The 14615-nt window shown below is 38.1% G+C and overlaps 1 long non-coding RNA gene across 1 annotated transcript; it reads right to left on the reverse strand.

Annotated features, from left to right (window-relative positions):
* Nucleotides 1-1182: 1182 nt before the first annotated feature.
* On the reverse strand, nucleotides 1183-6207 carry LOC136247914 (uncharacterized). Its single transcript, XR_010697732.1, has 3 exons — nucleotides 6069-6207; nucleotides 5899-5984; nucleotides 1183-1481 (listed from the first exon to the last, which is right to left on the reverse strand). It is a non-coding gene; the product is annotated as an uncharacterized lncRNA (long non-coding RNA).
* Between the last annotated feature and the right edge of the window lie 8408 nt (nucleotides 6208-14615).

The raw sequence follows: 14615 nt of genomic DNA on the forward strand, positions 1-14615 counted from the left end.
TTGAATAGTGAAACGATAAGTGCCAGTAGACAGTGAGCCCTGCCATAATCCAAATAGTCCTGCATAAGCAACACCAGTGTTTCCCCTGATAGATGAAGTGTGTGGTTGAGGGACTGAGTTGATGGTTAAACGAGCTATTGTGTAGGTATTATGAACATCTTTGGTAAACTGATATCTAACAATAACATGATGTAAGCTGCTAATGGTGAGGGTGTATTTCAAGTCAGTATCAGTCCATGAGGTAGAATATGATAAAGAACTTGTTGGATGAATGTTTACCACTGAACAACGAGAAGGCAAATACATAGCAAATATGTTAGTATTATCATTGTAATTGTTTGTGCAGTCTGTAAACTGAAGTGAGTATGCAGTGCGATATGTCAAGCCGAAATAATGTACTCCACTTCTAAGAGACTTTGCTAGTAGACTATGATGATTGAGGTAGTAGCTTTGTCCTTCAGTGACAGTTGTTGATTCTTCATACTGATTGTTGATATTCATTTTGCTCACAAACCATCCTTTTGAAGATAAATCAACTGACATTTGGTATGCAGCAAGGACTACACGTCCACTAGGTAGTTTTAAAATTGCTTCAACATCATTGATAGGACCTAAATTGTTATATATGTTCAAAGTAGTTGGTGAAGGATAACATTTAATATTATCTGAGACTGTGTAAGAATCTTCAAACCACATCACATTTATCACTGCAGTCTGATAATCCCAGCCAGCTGACATTGAAACACTAGCGCTTGATTTATAGTGCACCTCAAATGTGTAGTAACCTGGGTTAAGATTTACCATCCAGAATCCTGTAGCTGTTTTGTACTGTTGGTTTCCACTATGAACAAGCAGGGGCGGATCCAGAGTTTGGAAAGAGGGGGGGCACCTTGCTGAAAAACAATTGAAGACCAAAAAAAAAAAAAAAAAAGGTCAGAACAATAATAGCTAGTTATTTACCAAATATATCACGTCTGTTATGTAAAATAAAAATCCTATTTATAGCTTCATAGGTAAGCTATACACTGCCTCATGAACATTGTGACTGCTTTATTAGAGTAATCGACTGCTCTATTAGAGTATCTCGATCTTGCATGTATGCAATTTCTTGAAGGGAGGGAGGGAGGGAAGGGGGGGGGGGGGGGGGGGCATTTGCCCCAAATGCCCCATCCTGGATCCGCCATTGACAAGTGATCCAGCATTAAAGTGGTTGACTTGTAACTTACTCCAAAAGTCAGTATTACTAGAAGATATGGTTACTTGGTAGTGAACAAGCACAGAATGTGATTTAGTTAGGTGAATTTTGGTAGTCAATTCTCCAATGGGCTGGAAAGTACCTGAGGTAGCTGGTAGAGTAAGTCCATCACTTTGTCGTTTGGTACTATACACTCCAGGAGCCACATTGATCACAGTTTGGCCAAATAAACAATTCGGTATACACCAAAAACAGCAGATTAGTAGCAAATAAGAAAGCATTACAGCTACTTGCAAGGAACAAATTCACTTAATGCTAGTGTGCCACTGATCACACACTTATGTACTGTAGTAGCTATTGGTGCATGTACATTAATGATGCTGCATGCACAATGTGATGCACTTGTAAGGTGTTTAAACTGAGGATGACACTTTTCATGTATTTTACTAAATTGCTGGCATGCATGTATCATCAAGCAAAGCTGCCCATAATTAACATCCCATTACTAGTGTATAACAAACAGCTAACTGTTACTCACATAAAGTGATAAAAATATGGCTAGTTGCTCTTGTTAACAGTGTAAAAAGAACCTTATAAAGTCACCCACAGCTGTGTGCTAAAGATGTAAGCAGCTGGACTAAGTATATATGTATCAAGACACACGGTAGTGTGTCGTGCGGCCCAAGAAGCCGGCGCGTAACACCCGTGAGTATATTGACAGGAAGAAAGAAAACGCAATTTTCGCACCTCCGTAGCTCTGTGCTTCCTTGATGAAACAAGACGATTTTTGCTGTGGACATTCCCTCCAACTGCAGCACTCCACATTCCAAATTTGAGCGAAATCGCTTCGCGCGTTCCCGAGATATGCGACTTCAAAAATTGGCTCAGTTTCTTCGTTTTTTTTTTCTTCTTCTTATTTTTCTTTTTCTTGTCGCACACTTACAAAATCTGCTATAAAACGCGAACGCGTTATCCGATTGCCTTGAAATTTGGCACACAGAAGGGGGATATAAAGGCGCATCTCGGTACCAACTTTGGCTGGAATACGATAAACAGGCAAAGAGTTATGAGCGATTATTCACGAAAATTAACACCAATATGTTGTCACGCCTACAGGGTAAACCGCGTATGGGAAGAAGCTGAAAATCGGTGGGTGAATAGGTTAACTATTGAACCTCAAACCTTTTGTGGTTTGAAAGAAATCGAGCTAAAAACCAGGAAGATACAATGAAAAAACCAACAGTGTGTAACAATTACGCAATCGAGATCAGCTAATAAAAAAACGACTGCTTGCCACGCCTACCAGATAAACCGCTTAGGGTAATGCTTTGAAAATCGTTGTACAGATGGAGTAATCATCTTAGAAAGGCTCATCAATGGTGTAGAAGAATCAGACTTAAAGCCACGGAGTTATAACACGAAATCCAACTTGGTGCGGCAAGTGCGAGATCGAGATACTCTAATAGAGCAGTCATCCTAATAGAGCAGTCACCCTGAAGAGAATTCAAGAGATCAGCTAGAAATAAGAAACCTGTATAGAGATCAGCTACACACAAGTCACCCTGTAGAGAGATCAGCTAGAAGAAGTTACCTTGTAGGGAGTTCATGCAACTATGGAAAGAGATAGTTCAGCTAGAAAAAATCACCTTGTAGAGTTCAGCTACAAAGAAACCACCATGTAGAGACAAACAAATCGCCCTGTGGAGAGATCAATAGAAGAAGTTACCTTGCAAAGAGTTCAGCTACAAAGAAACCATCATGTAGAGAGTTCAGCTACAAACAAATCTCCCTGTAGAGAGATTAGCTAGAAGAAGTTACCTTGTAGAGAGTTCAGCTACAAAGAAACCATCATGTAGAGAGTTCAGCTACAAACAAATCTCCCTGTAGAGAGATCAGCTAGAAGAAGTTACCTTGTAGAGAGTTCGGCTTCAAACAAATCACACTGTAGAAAGATCAGCTAGAAGAGGTCACCTTGTAGAGAATTCAGTTACAAAAAAACCACCATGTAGAGAGCTCAGCTACAAACTAGTGACCTTGTAGAGACATCAGCTAGAAGAAGGTACCTTGTAGAGAGTTCAGCTACAAAGAAACCATTCTTTAAAGAGCTCAGCTGCAAACAAATCACCTGTAAAGAATTCAGCTACAAATAAATCACCCTGTAGAAAGATGAGCTAGAAAAAGTTACCTTGTAGAGAGTTCAGTTACAAAGAAACCACCATGTAGAGAATTCAGCTACAAACTAGTGACCCTGTAAAGACATCAGCTAGAATAAGTTACCTTGAGAGAGTTCAGCTACAAAGAAACCATTATTTAAAGAGCTCAGCTGCAAACAAATCACCTATACAGAATTCAGCTACAAACAAATCACCATGTAGAGAGATCAGCTAGAAGAAGTTAACTTGTAGAGAGTTCAGCTACAAAGAAACCATCATTTAGAGAGTTCAGCTTCAAACAAATCACCTGTAGAGAGTTCAGCTACAAACAAATCTCCCTGTGGAGAGATCAGCTAGAAGAAGTTACCTTGTAGATCGTTCAGCTACAAACAAATCACCCTGTAGAGAGATCAGCTAGAAGAAGTTACCTTGTAGAGAGTTCAGCTACAAAGAAACCACCATGTAGATAGTTCAGCTGCAAAGAAATCACCCTGTATAAAATTCTGCCACGAACAAATTGCCCTGTAGAAAGATCAGTTAGAAAAAGTTACCTTGTAGAAAGTTCAGCTACAAAGAAACCATTCTGTAAAGAGCTCAGCTGCAAACAAATCACCTGTACAGAATTCAGCTACAAACAAATCACCCTGTAGAGAGATCAGCTAGAAGAAATTACTTTGTAGAGAGTTCAGCTACAAAGAAACCACCATGTAAAGAGTTCAGCTGCAAAGAAATCACCCTGTAGAAAATACAGCCACAAACAAATTGCCCTGTAGAAAGATCAGTTAGAAGAAGTTACCTTTTAGAGAGTTCAGCTACAAAGAAACCACCCTGTAGAGAGATCAGCTAGAAGAAGTTACCTTGTAGATCATTCAGCTACAAACAAATCACCCTGTAGAGAGATCAGCTAGAAGAAGTTACCTTGTAGAGAGTTCAGCTACAAAGAAACCACCATGTAGAGAGTTCAGCTGCAAAGAAATCACCCTGTAAATAATTCTGCCAGAAACAAATTGCCCTGTAGAAAGATCAGTTAGAAGAAGTTACCTTTTAGAGAGTTCAGTTACAAAGAAACCATTCTGTAAAGAGCTCAGCTGCAAACAAATCACCTGTACAGAATTCATCTACAAACAAATCACCCTGTAGAGAGATCAGCTAGAAAAAGTTAACTTGTAGAGAGTTCAGCTACAAAGAAACCATCATTTAGAAAGTTCAGCTTCAAACAAATCACCTGTAGAGAGTTCAGTTACAAACAAATCACCCTATTGAAAGATCAGCTAGAAGAAGTCAACTTGTAGAAAGTTCAGTTACAAAGAAACCACCATGTAGAGAGTTCAGCTACAAACTAGCCACCTTGTAGAGACATCAGCTAGAAAAGTTACCTTTTAGAGAGTTCAGCTACAAAGAAACCATTCTGTAAAGAGTTCAGCTGCAAACAAATCACCTGTACAGAATTCAGCTACGAACAAATCACCCTGTAGAGAGATCAGCTAGAAGAAGTTACCTTGTAGATAGTTCAGCTACAAACAATTCTCCCTGTAGAGAGATCAGCTAGAAGAAATTACCTTGTAGAGAGTTCAGCTACAAAGAAACCATTCTGTAAAGAGCTCAGCTGCAAACAAATCACCTGTACAGAATTCAGCTACAAACAAATCACCCTGTAGAGAGATCTGCTAGAAGATATTACCTTGTAGATAGTTCAGCTACAAACAAATCACCCTGTAGAAAGATCAGTTAGAAGAAGTTACTTTGTAGAGAGTTCAGCTACAAAGAAACCATTCTGTAAAGAGCTCTGCTGCAAACAAATCACCTGTACAGAATTCAGCTACGAACAAATCACCCTGTAGAGAGATCAGCTAGAAGAAGTTACCTTGTAGATAGTTCAGCTGCAAACAAATCTCCCTGTAGAGAAATCAGCTAGAAAAAATTGCCTTGTAGAGAGTTCAGCTACAAAGAAATCACCACTGCCCAAATTTCAAGGCAATAGCTCTTTCCAATCTGAAGTTATCAATTGTCAAAGTTGGCAAATTGGATGTGTGTGGAAGGCCCCTTTTTGCAAATCCGGTCACTTATGTATTATATATATAATTTGTACATTTACTGATAAAATATTTAAAGTATATCTACTTCATCTTTACTTCTTCCTGTAGTAAAGAAAAACAACATAGGTTAAAAAAGTCCCAAAGCTGGCCATAGGCCGGCTTTGGGGTATACAAATACAAAAAGAAATGAAATCTAATCCAAAACAGCCAAGCTGTAAAAAAAGTGTGCGGCCCTCAGAAAGGCTATGGTGAAAAAAGATGTGAAATCCAAGGTGGCGGCCAAGAAATGGCTGTGATGGTAGGTTAATGGTAAAAATTTTAATAACGACAATTCAGGTGAATTTTTGTGCCGCTTCACAAAATTCACCTGAATTGTCATTATTAAAATTTTTACCATTAACCTACCATCACAGCCATTTCTTGGCCGCCACCTTGGATTTCACATCTTTTTTCACCATAGCCTTTCTGAGGGCCGCACACTTTTTTTACAGCTTGGCTGTTTTGGATTAGATACCTTTTACATGTAGTAAAACCTTCTTGCTGTTCACTAGTCAGTCTCGTCAACATGATGATGCATGCTTAGTGAAGTTGAAGTTCACACTGTTAAAATTAAAATGTCATGTGGTTAATTACTTAATGGTGAATTAATAAAGGTGTAAATAAACAAACACTTCATGATATTACCTATTTAGCAGGCTGAATACTGTCTATTGCAGGTATTGTTCATTATAGGGTCTGCTATATCTATTCAGAAAGATCGACAGCAAATTCACTGTCTAGGAGTATCCATAGGCACACTAGACCACTTGACTGCATAACAACACCTGTATTGTTGTTGTTACTAGAATTGATGTCTCTAATTCTTCAAATGATAATCACTAAGAATTTATTAATTTTATTACAGTATAGCACACATGTACAGTTTCCCACATGGCCTAAATATGCAGTGCCTGTATCATGCCAACATATGTATGATACTATCATATCATCCTCAACATCCTGACCACCTGGCAGACTCCTGTAAGTGTTCGAGCGTTAATCAGATGGCTGCAGGTTTGAGGTTGCTGAGGTCCAGTCATGGATTTTTTCTCTTTTCTCCACCTTTTCAAACACACTTTATGCAACAACTATAAACAGACTGTAAGACTTCAGCACTTGTGCTGTAAAGCCTTAATAAATAAATAAACAAATCAATTTGACGTAATGTTAGCTTAATGAAGAAGTGATTATAATTATTTACAATATTATTGGTAATTCATTTAGTGTTCGCTGTGGTGTTTACATACATGCCCACAATTTTACTGTGTATGAAGAAGATTGCAGGGCACTGTTGAACTGGATCAAATTGGTATGAATCAATTATACGTACAATGATTTTTCACATTTTTAACTTGCCTGAAAGTTAAAATAGCAAAATAAATCTACTTTGCATTTGTATGCAGAATGTACATTCATTTTACTCCTATTAAAATCAGTGAACCCAAACAATACAGCCATGTTTGCATTGTAGTAAATGTGGAAAAGAAGAGTTGGACTCAGTAACCTGTGACAGTGTCATAGAAATGACAGAAACATAATCACGCTGCCATGGCTATCAATATTATACGAATTATGATTAGCTACACTAAGAAAATGAGTTATTTAGCTCTAGCTATATAGTATAGCATGCCTACTTGTACACATATCAGTCCTTTTCTTACTGCTAGTGCATAGGCAGTGGAGACGGGGGGGGGGGGGGGGGGGAGGGAGGGACCATGGCCCCCCACGTTTATGGGACAATGTTTGCAAGAAAAGATCGAGATACTCTAATAGAAAATTCATGCAGGATCTAGATACTCTAATATAGCAGTCACAGTATTCAGAGAAGTAGTGTAGCAAGCTACTTAGCTACGTATGTGTAGTTATAAATAAGGAGATATAGTTGGTGGAGGTGAGCTATTGTCAGCAGACCTTTTTTAGGTCTTCAGCTTACAGGTAGCCTGGCCCTCTCACTCTTTGGCCTGCTCCACCGCCCCTGTGCTAGTGTGCTGGCCTGCTCCACCGCCCCTGTGCTAGTGTGCTTTATATGATGACATCGACTCATTTTTTGAAATAATTTTATGGCTTCCTAATGACATGATGTATGTGATAGCATACAGGGTAGTTTGTTTTTCCTCTTCATTGAATAATTTTGATACTTTCTTTACTTCTGAAGAATATTTCTAGTACTGTTTACTGTGTTTAGTCTGAAAGGTGTTTTGTTTAGTACCATATAGATTAACTGCCATCAGCAAAACAACAAATGGTACTCTGTTAGCTACTACATATCCAGAGTAGTGTTACTCCAATAGAGCCATGCTCTGCAGACACCAGAAGTGACTTCATGGGGACAACTGACCAACAAGCGTGAGCAACCATTCCCCTACTACTTGTACTAATGCAACAACTAAGGCTTACTTTTCAATTTACCGGCCCTACTCACACATCATACTAGTAAGATATGTTCTACAAGTAACACCGGTAGTTATACCACAGGTATAAGCGCTTTGCTGCACAAACCTAAGGGTTGTACACTGGCGTGCTATAGTGATCTGAGACAGACATTGAATATGTAATACATACATACTCAATACTTAGCACATCATGGTAGACAGCTTCATTGCACAATGTCATTGCCTGTTTCTTCTGTTCAAAAATAATTGCAAATTCTATCTATAGCTTGCTGGCACAATGGTGACAGAAGAAACATAATTGTGTTTGCTTTATTGAACATCCATACATGTTATCATCCCTCTCCTTTTTATACTTAGTGCAAAAGGTAGTAACTACAGCTACTGCTGAGCTACTGTATGATTGGTACATCAACTATGGTCCTTAAGGATTTTACAACACTAGAGTTAACTACTAACTGCAGGTGAAGTGTTCCAGTCACTATTTTAAAGTAATTACATAGATTTGCAATTCAATCTTGAGGATGTTAAATAATTTGAAATGGTGTCCCCTGGTGGTGGTCTTGTATGGGGTAGGTAAAAAATGCAGAAAAGTAGTAGCTAGTTAGTAATAAGATCATGCATGTCACTGTATATGACACTTGTATCATTATGGTTAAAAATGGAAACTGTAGCTAGTATGGAAACTTTCTTACCCTAAGGTTTGTCTTTTAAGTACTGGTAACAAACATGTATATATGCTTTGTTGAATTTTCTTTGGTCAAGGATACCATACTAAATTAATACTAATAAGATGGAAACTAAGTTTTGAGCATATTTCCTTTGAATAGGTGTCACATGGGCATTTTTCCAGTCATGTTGTAAGATTCTGCTGTTAAATAGTTTACCAAATACGATGGATAATGGAATGGAAATAAGTTTACTATTGTATCAAGAGTTCATAATTATGGACTCTTGGTTGTATACATAATTTAAGTAACACTGGAGTGTGGTTACTAGAGTGCAGATCAGGGGCGGATCCAGACTTTTAAAAAGGGGGTTCCACTTTTGAATTGCAACCAAAAAAAAAAAAGGTCATCACCTGCTGACAATAGCTGCCCCTCACCATAGATGCCCTCACTAACTACATTTCCTTATTTATAACTAGATACATAGCTTGCTACACTGCTCCTCAAAAGACTACTGTGACTGCTCTATTAGAGTATCTCGAGTAAGAAAGGCTCTTTCAAAAGGGGGGTTCCATGGAACCCTTTGAACCCCCCTGGATCCGCCCCTGCAGATGTCTATAACTCTTCATTAATGGCTAAATACTTTGTTGTAAAATAATTTTATTGCAAAATATTGAGATATCCTAATAGAGTGGTCATTCACATATGTGAATCAAACAGTATTTTGCACAAAAAAATTTATCATGAAAATTATTTGCATGAAAAATAAAGCGAATTATGGTAGCACACAGTTGAATTCACATGTGGAGAATATGACTAGTACAATGGTATACTGACACATAAAAGTTATGTGTATCACTACTTTGTACAGTAGAACCTCCATTATCCGAACACCTGTGTTCAGATATAAGTGAATTTGTTTGGATAAATGAGGCCCATTGATTTATATACAGAGGTCTGTAGAACTACTCTACACCTGTGACAAAATACTCTAATAGAACATACACCTGTTGACAAAATACCCTAATAGAACAGTTACCACTACTGTTCGGGTAATCAGGGTTCAGATAATCGAGGTCCTACCGTATTAGCTTCTTATTAAACATATGAGCTATATTACATATTTAAAAGTTTTATGTTCAAAAAAAATAGGTATGTAGAAAAATTTAGGCTAAAATGTACTTTATAATAGGCAAACTAATTTGCCTTATGCCTAGGTATTATACCCACCAACTTCAAATCTGCGATGTCACATACGTACTACTATCTGTTTCACATATTATGTGCCATGATGCATGCATATAATAATTGCACTGGTTCTTCAAAACACATAATCACTGTAGCTACTCTCATTGGCACCTTGACCACTCAGGGATGCAATATGCAGTGGGACGTCGTGAACTAAATCAGCCATGGCAATGGGGTGCTAGAGTTTCTGTTCATCTTTCACTGTTGATTTTCATGGAGTCTTATAGCTACAGTTTTGTAGTACGGCTATGTGACAACAGACATGTGGTATCCTGTCAGAGAGAAACTTAAAAAGCTAATGTCAATTGATTCACAACCCTTTTGTGATAACATACACAGCTTCATGTTATGCAACACATGTCCAAAGGTGCAGAGACAATCCAATCTAAAAATCCTCTAGCATAACTACACCACTTAATAATATTTTGTGGCTGAGTGTGTGGCACTCACAAAGAATTGAGGCTGCGTGTCATACAATATCCAAGCAAACTATATATAAGTGGGCAAAGTAATGTATCCATGTGTAACATGACTATGCAATGCAAGAGTGTATAATAAACAGTGTTAGGCTGTAACTTTGTTCATATCAGTAAGTTCCAATAGTTGTCAAGCTTTGCTTTGAAAAAATCATTTTTTGGTATGCATCCTATTGGAACATTACAATCAGACACTGGTTACTCACTGGTTACTCACTGGTTACTCACTGGGCATAACTGGACATCTGGATGCAAAACCTCACTTTACGGATGCATTGGCCATAAGCATGCTGTTTGATGCTCTCGTGCTTCTTGTAGGCTGCAGACAGTGAGGAGCACTTATTAGAAGCAGCATATGGATTGAAGACCCTGACATCAACAAAGCATTTCTCTTACTGACCACCTCAGAAACCATTCATGGCAACATCCAGATCACAATATCGTGAGGAATACACTGGCTATGTCATGCCATTCAACCGAGAAATGTGACTCCGTAAAACAAATGAAAACGGTAAGTTCACAAAAAGTGAAAATTTGTCTAAGTCAAAGTGGGCCCCAAAAAAAATTTGCCGTGTAGCCTTAGCTGTTACATTTGTCTGAAGGCATCAGTCAGTCAGTTACTCAGTCAGTCAGTCACTAGAAAATTCCATTAAATATGGGTTAAGTTTGTGACACCAGTAGTTGGTTTGTTTGATCAAAATAATATCTAATTGTGTCAGTGAAGTGGAATTATAATTAGCAGGGCTGCCAAGAGAATCCAAGAAAATTTAAGGGGCCTGTGGCTAATCAAGAATGTGGGGCCCTATAACTACAGTTAATGTAGCTTTGGGACCTGGGACCCAGGGAAAATTGCCCCAGTTTCCCCCCTCCCCCCCTTTCAGCAGTCCTGATAACTAGCATCACTTACTCAGCTAGTATTTGCATCAACTGGGTTAATGGGAACAGAAGTACTCTCACTTTTGCTATAGCTACGTGAGAAACTGCAATAAAATCAAAACTAATAATGACTGCCTGCAAACCTGCATATTTGGAAGTCTTTAAAATTATTATTGTTTACTGTGCAAAACCTCTTTCAAAGAGTATGTACAAGCACAGATAATGAATCAACAAAATTAAATATGTGATTAATTGATGTTCAGCTAGCCTTGGTCTAAACTTGAACAGGTGATAGAACTCTATTACAAGGTGTAGTAGCAATTGGGAGGGAAAGTGCTTATCAAAATAGACTTACAAGATACTCTAATAGAGCAGCCATTTTACTCTGATAAATCAGTCTGAAATTTTGTTAAACTGCTGGGTCACTACTAGAGGGATAAAAACTTCATGAAACATAATATTAATTTGGTATGGCCTAATTGTGGTCACCTACCTATTTTGATTAAGGAAGGGCACAATGGTGGATTTAACACTGCTTTCATTGACCCGTTATTGGTGTTGGCAAGAAGAGTTGCATATAATAACATTAGCAATGTGGAAATGGATTTGTCTGCTTGCTGCTCACTCCTCTGATAAAAATTTGCATATTATCAAAAGTGAAGCTTGTGGTGGTTATAGACAAAAGTTCTAAATTATATACCTACAATTAAGTAAAATTTTTTGCCTGGTAATTTCGTCCAACTATACTAGTTCATACAAATGTTTTTGAATTTACCATTTTTAATAATTATAGGTGCACCCAATAATCATATCAGCTGTTGAAAATACCCTATGTCGGCTTTGTTCGTATCAGGTTGAAAAATGTAGTGAACAAGCAGCAGATACAGCTGTACAAGTTTCAGTGTAGAGGTATGTACGTACATACTTGAACGTCATACAGTGGTCTCATAATATCCTAAACACATACACTGTATGTTTATGTATACAGATTTTTGTTTCACACTATTCCATTTAGATCACAAATAATTATTGTTGAAGAAAATATTTCTTCCAGTTTATCATATCAAATTGGTTTGAGAATAATAGTTAATTTAATCCAAAACAGCCAAGCTGTAAAAAAAGTGTGCGGCCCTTAAAACGGCTATGGTGAAAAAAGATAAATTCACCTGAATTGTCGTTATTAAAATTTTTACCATTAACCTACCATCGCAGCCATTTCTTGGCCGCCACCTTGGATTTCACATCTTTTTTCACCATAGCCTTTCTGAGGGCCGCACACTTTTTTTACAGCTTGGCTGTTTTGGATTAAATTTCACTTCTTTTTGTATTTGTATACCCCAAAACCGGCCTATGGCTGGCTTTGGGCCTTTTTTAACCTATTTTTTTTCTTTACCACAGGAAGAAGAAAAGATGAAGCAGATGTTAAATACTTTAAATATTTCTGAATTTATCAGTAAATGTACAAATTATATATATAATACATATATTTATTACAGAACTCTCTGCATGGTGGTTTCTTTGTAACGTAACACTCTACAAGGTGACTTCTTCTAGCTGATCTCTCTACAGGGTGAATTGTTTGCAGCAGAACTATCTACAAGGTAACTCTTCTTCTAGCTGATCTCTCTACAGGGTGATTTGTTTGTAGCTGAACTATCTACAAGGTAACTTCTTCTAGCTACAGGGTGATTTGTTTGTAGCTGAATTCTGTACAGGTGATTTGTTTGCAGCTGAGCTCTTTACAGAACGATTTCTTTGTAGCTGAACTCTCTACAAGGTAACTTCTTCTAGCTGATCTTTCTACAGGGTAATTTATTTGTAGCTGAATTCTCTACAGGGTGGTTTGTTTGCAGCTGAACTCTCTACATGGTGGTTTCTTTGTAACTGAAATCTCTACAAGGCGAATTCTTCTAGCTGATCTTTTTACAGGGTGATTTGTTTGTAGCTGAATTTTCTACAGGGTGACTTGTTTGCAGCTGAACTCTCTACATGGTGGTTTCTTTGTAGCTGAAATCTCTACAAGGTGAATTCTTCTAGCTGATCTTTCTACAGGGTGATTTGTTTGTAGCTGAACTTTCTACAAGGAAACTTCTTCTAACTGACCTCTGTACAGGGTGAATTGTTTGTAGCTGAACTGTCTACAAGGTAACTTCTTCTAGCTGATCTCTCTTGGGTGATTTGTTTGTAGCTGAATTCTGTACAGTTGATATGTTTGCAGCTGAGTTCTTTACAGAATGGTTTCTTTGTAGCTGAACTCTCTACAAGGTAACTTCTAGCTGATCTTTCTACTGGGTGATTTGTTTGTAGCTGAATTTTCTACAGGGTGACTTGTTTGCAGCTGAACTCTCTACATGGTGGTTTCTTTGTAGCTGAAATCTCTACAAGGTGAATTATCCTATTTTATTGTCTAGTAGCTCCTGGAGTCTCCTTTAGTAAAAGTTGGCAGTCAAGAAGTACACAGGATGATCCCAGGCATCGCAGCTTAGCATTTGCTAGGTAATGAATCCAATTATATAAACAAGGTTGTCCTTTGCCCTACCCTTAAAATGTCTGACCTAGTGTTCGGATGATGGTTTTGTACTGCAGCTGGTGGCAAGGTACCTGCATACAGCATCAAAGCAAGACCAGGAACTATGCATGTCCACAATCTACAGCCTCCTGATCTTACTAGACCAGTCACAGTTAAATTAATTGGAGGCCCACTACTTGCTTAGGAATCAAAATCGACATGGGGTGACTGCTAACTTCTATAGCTCATCCTTCAATTTCAAAAAAAAAAAAAAGGAAAGTAGAGAGTTTTACTTTGCAACATATAGCCAGAAAGACAATTACTGTATCCTGCATGAGGTTGGCACCCACCCTAAACCCTTAAAGAGGCTAAGCATACAGCAATGGCAGATGTCCTCATGTGGCACTTTGTGGAAGGTGGAACAGTATATTTATCACTGCTGTTGGATTGGGCATGTTTAAGTGTAACTTGTAGATGTAGCTTATGTAAATACAGCTTTTCAATGCCCAACTTCACTGGACATCCCACAAAAGTCACCTGTCCATTGCAGTGAATAAGCTTATTTTATTGATTATGGCAGGGTTAGGATCTGGAAAGGTGACACAATTAGTACATGGTTGCAGCAATAAATGTTCTCACTATCATTCTGCTCTGGCCCACAAAGGGTAGAACTACTTTTAAACAGGTAAATTCATGTTTTCATTTATAGGTGTCAACAGCTCTGGGAAGAGATATGCGATAGCGCTGTGCGTGTGTATGTATGTAGGATTAATGCATATGGGATGTGAATACATTGCATTGGGGTTACGTTAGTTCTGATAATAGAGCACAGTCTAAATGCAATTGTCCAATTGCTTTGATGGGTGAATGGGCTGAGGCCATGGTATATTTGGTGGCATGTAATTGCTAGTCTTCGCTTGTGTGAGTAAGTTGGCATACCACCAAATATACCATCCAGAGCCTTATCATAGATGTTGGGGTATGCATTTACCATGACCCAATCTTGGAGGGTCACATGATCTCAC

This window comes from Dysidea avara, chromosome 1 (genome assembly GCF_963678975.1).
Source record: "Dysidea avara chromosome 1, odDysAvar1.4, whole genome shotgun sequence".
NCBI lineage: Eukaryota > Metazoa > Porifera > Demospongiae > Dictyoceratida > Dysideidae > Dysidea > Dysidea avara.